General features: G+C 42.3%; 1 protein-coding gene across 1 annotated transcript in view; it reads left to right on the forward strand.

Annotated features, from left to right (window-relative positions):
• The window catches only part of khdrbs3 (KH domain containing, RNA binding, signal transduction associated 3), a 107,828-nt gene that overhangs the window by 70,785 nt on the left and 32,043 nt on the right, over window positions 1-5,000 (forward strand). The gene's annotated exons all lie outside the window — the stretch shown is intronic.

The raw sequence follows: 5,000 nt of genomic DNA on the forward strand, positions 1-5,000 counted from the left end.
ATGCACCGAATCCAGATTTTTGGGGTTCGGCCGAATACCGAATCCACTGGTTAAGATTCTGCCGAATCCGAAACCGAATACCGAATCCTACTCCATCCTCAGTCCATTAACACAGTAAACAGATTTATGAAGTAAATAACATCCACAGCAGTGTATATTTAATTTTATTTTATTTTAACTGCAAATTGAACATGTAGCTCGACTAGAATCACCTTCTTTGGACTGAAAGTACTGCCAAACAACACTTTTTCTGCTCACGAGTTCCATTTTCACTTTCTCACTCACACAGCCTGAGCTACTGCATTCGAACGGGCCGCCTACGTAAACACCTTCCTATAATCAAAGGCGGCGTCATGACGTCGACCAGTGTAGCGCGCATAGTGTAAGCGTAGGGTTCGGTTCGGTGGGGAAAAATTCTAAGGTTCGGCAGAAACCGAACCCCGTCAAAAAATCCAATATTCGGCCGAATCCGAAACCGAATCCTGGATTCGGTGCATCCCTAATACAAACACATGCACGCAGCACAGGTAAACAAACTTAGGGTGCGATCAGACTGGACGCTGTTGCTGCAGTGAAAGGTGCCTCTTTTTCTGATGTTTTGTATTTGCCAGTAAATGTTTTGCCTGCTGCTTTAGCACACTGGGCGAGCTTTTGTGTGCCTGCTGAGCCTCGTGTTTTTTTTTTTTTTTACATAGGCGCCCTGAGTGCCTCGAATTGAAAAACAGTTCAACTCCAAGCAGAAAAGCACCTGACGCCATTCACATTGTGTTTTTTTTTTTTCAAACTGTATTTTACAAGCGGCAAACTGCTCCCTGTTTAGCACCCTTTAGGTTCTTCATTTGATTACGTACATACACAGACATGCACACAGCATGGGTAAACAAACTTAGGGTGTGATCAGACAGGACAGGCTTTTTTCTGTTGTGTTGGATTGGCAGTGAGCATTTTGTGTGCCGCTTAAGCGCACTCTGCACCTTGTGCTTTGTGTGCCAGCTGTGCCTTCCTGATTCCTGAGCACCTGGAATTAACTAAGAGTATGATGCTTTTTAATCAAAAACTGGGAAACAAAATAGTTTAGAAATGAAAACAGTGTTTCACAATGGAATTAAAAAACAAAACAAAAAAAAAGGAAAAATGTTATCAGTACATTACATGGTGAATGAAATACATAACAAACTGAAAGAACATCCTTCTTAATGCATGGATATGATTAATAATCATCTTTTTTGGCAATTACTCACTACTACAATTCATTATTATGGGCATAGAATTATGCATCCTTTATTCCACACTCAGTGGGTCACTGATTTGATATGACCATTGTCTTACCGAAGTGTAAGCTGTGTTGGCAGTTCATACACATGCCAGGAGCAGCTGCCAAAGATGCATTTAATGCTACAAGAGGCTGTGTTCATGCATTCCCTGACAAGGCACAGACATTAAACTAGATATTCCTACAAATATTGAATACAGGTATTGAAATTGAACTGATTTTACTGATACTGACAGCATGTTACATCAGAAGCATACAGTATCTACATGTACTGGAATGCAAGGTAAAACGTCACTTTTTTATATTCGGACTGGCTTTAATGTTTTAAAGGTTAAAAGCTATTGGGGAATGGGCTTGAATAAATGACATCTGAAGAAGGAGGAGCTTTGCACTCCTGTGAGTGATAGCCTGGCAGGAATGGCCATATTAACATTGTGATGCGAATATTGCAATCTCTTTTCAATTGAAGTTGAGGTAGGCTAGTCTAATTTCTGAAATCAGTCAGATGCTGCAAACCGGCATTTTGTCTGGTGACCTCTTGTGAGGTGTTTTGAGGAAACAGTGGTTAATGCACTGTACAATGGACTTTTTTCCAAAAAAATAAGCGTATATTCGGGTAGATTTGGTATCCGTCCATGTCCCATTACTCATGCTTTTCCGAATAGCGTATACTGTATTCGGATTCAGCTGCATCCCCAGTATTTAGGGTTTGATGAGGGAGGGTCAGAGGCCATCTTGGTGGAGCTGACTGCAGTTGCATGTTCACCACGCCTGGAGAAGCAGTGCAACGGATGTAAAAGGGGGCGGGGCAGCACCCTCACCTGAGCAGGTGTTTGGAAGTTGGAAGCCGTGGTCCATCGGGAGTGTGAGAGAAATTCCTCTGACTCCTGTGGTCAACAAGCAGCTGGAGGAACGGGGTGTTCTAGTTCCAGTTCCACATACCTACAGCTGTCACAGTATCTGGCACGGGAGTCGCCCGGCTCTCTGTCTCAAGCTTTTAGAAATGAGTTTAACCTTTCTGCTTTCCCATTCTCCCCATCTCTTACTCTCTCTCTCTCTCTCTCTCTCTCTCTCTATCTTTCCATCTGTCTGTTTTCTTCACATCACATTCTCTATCTCTCCTTCATCTCTCTATTCCTCTTTTCTGCTAGAAAAAAAAAACAGAAATCTAGTGTGGGGCCACATTATCAGCCACTCTCGTTCCCTCTGTCCCATTTTCTGTCTGTGGGATGTGGGTTTAGCCCCATTGCACTCGTTCAGCTCTGTCCTCCGAGTAAATGGCAGCGCGGATGAGAGGAGGGGGGGGGGTAGGGAGGGCGAGAGCGGCCCCGGTGTTTGCAGTCTGTTTGGGGGAGGTCAGAGTGGCGGTGTGCCTTGGTGACTCAGTGGGGTCTTATCTGTGTGTGCTTTTCTTGATTGAGTGCAGTCTTAAGAGAGAAAAAAAGCTTATCAGTTCCCCGTGTCCAGACTGCTCTCCAAAAGCCGGTGGAATAATAACCTCACCTGAAGCCTAAAAAGAGCGGCACAAACACAAAAGCTAACATCTGTGTGTGTGTGTGTGTGTATGTGTGTGTGCACACACTAAGACTTACACACATGACCATACACACAGACATACACAGACACACACACACAGACAGACATATAAGCACATGACCACTTGTGCACTAGGGATGACCACATCTGCCCACAGTTGTACGTAAGTTGGATGTATCACAGTTTGGCAGTGTGACTGACTAGGCCAGATTTCTTTCTACTATTTGTACTACAATAGGATAGATTTGATTTGCTTCAGCGAGAGCTCAAGTTTCATAGAATTAAAAAGTTACTTTGCTGCCTAAATGTGTGCGGAAGGGGACATTACAGTATAACAGTATTACAGTATAACTGACATTATTGATTACAACTGACTATGACGTAACATCACGTGTCATATTGAAAGCACCAAATAGCCGTCGCAAACATGACTATTACCTCTCAGTTTTATTGTAAGCCTACCTTGGAGACTAGGCTTGTGTTTTGGTGCTTTTATGTTTTTGGAGTGGGTTTGATTTTTCAGAGAAGACGACGAGGCTATTCATGAAACTTGGTGGACAGAATTTGCTGGAGGAACCCATTAAACTTAAAAGCAGATCCGATGTGCAGTTTCATTTTTGCTAAATTTGAGAGACGTGTGCCTTTGTAGGAACAGCATCTAAGAAGCAACAGTGAAAGACAGGCCTGATTTCTCTAAGAAGCAACAGTGAAAGACTGGCCTGCTTGCTCTAAGAAGCAACAGGGAAAGACTGGCCTGCTTTCTCTAAGAAGCAGACTGTCACTGCTGCACTCGTAGTAAGGAATACAGCTGGGTGACAGCATTATGCAACATCATGTTAGAAGTGTCCACACCAGTTGACTGGGTTAGCAAAGTAATTGTGGGCTGTATCTTTACAATCTTCAATGTATACCAGAATCCTAAATATTCCCTCACAGCGGATATGAAAGATGGCGTGACTATTCAAAATGTGTTTCTTTGTCTCACCTGTCGCTAAGCTTTCCATTCACATTGGAGTAGTTGAGTTTTTTTTCCTCTCAAACTCTTTTGTATACAGATTCACTGGTTCTCTGGAGGTGTTCTGTGAATATATAACATGCGTGCAGTTTGCTGCACAATGAGCAACTTTTGGAAATTATAAATGACAGATGTACTGAATTATCGTGGTTCATGTCTGCCTATTGAACCGCAGAGGGCGTATCATTCGATTCGATAATGTACCGTGTTTCATTGCATCCCTAATGTGCACACAGACACACACACACACACCCGAATAAAAACACACACACAATAATATAGTCCTACACACACATCCATGTCCACATACACACACACACACACACACACACCAACGTCCAATTAAAACCCCTTACTCTGCCATACATCACCACTGACACATCCCTGCCCATTTTCCCAGTCTTGGTCTCTCTGTTGAGCTTCTTGCAAATATTCCATTTTTAATATTTCATTTTGTCCTAATAGCTTCTTAGTTCTGCTCATCTGCCTGAGATCACAGACTACAAAAGTGCTATTTATATCCTCCCGTCTGCCTGTCTGACAGCTCCTCTGCTGTAATTAGCCAACACCCAGACCTAGGTGAAAGCTTTGGTGCTATTTTAAATCAAAAGCAACAAACAAGAGTGTTCTGCTGCAGACAGTATAGCAGTCCCTAGCCTAATCAACCTACTCAATATGTACTCAACCAGCAGATTAAGGGAATGAGTCATTCATTAATAACTGCAAGCGCAGGTATGTCTGAGGAAGGTCTATATAACTGTAGCAATAAAACTGTTTACATTGTAGGGTAGGCAGATGTTGAACATGTTTAAATGGAGGGAAAACAAAAGGGATGTGAGCATGTATTTGTATTGGCCTGCTGTTTTGTGGCCTTGCCATTTTGTTTATGTTTTAAGTGTATGGTAATTGGTATTGAAAAATCTCTTTGGGTATAGGAAGAATGGATAAATGTTATATAATGTGAATGTAATGTAAGGTACTGTATTCATGGGCCGTTCACATTCGTGGATGCTTCTAGAATGAATTATCTCTTTTGCATCAGGATTTGTAATGTAATGATAATCGAATACTTGGCTAATGATTAATTGAGGCAGGAGACAATAGACTGTGTGTTTTAATGAATGCTAATTAGCTTACACCCACTGAGGATACAGTCACGAGTTTCTCCCTTTCTCT

The sequence above is a fragment of the Alosa pseudoharengus genome, unplaced genomic scaffold (assembly GCF_046254945.1).
Source record: "Alosa pseudoharengus isolate Yale_2024_CS ecotype anadromous, Long Island Sound unplaced genomic scaffold, YU_APseudo_1.1 YU_APseudo_1.1_scf_23, whole genome shotgun sequence".
Taxonomy (NCBI): domain Eukaryota; kingdom Metazoa; phylum Chordata; class Actinopteri; order Clupeiformes; family Clupeidae; genus Alosa; species Alosa pseudoharengus.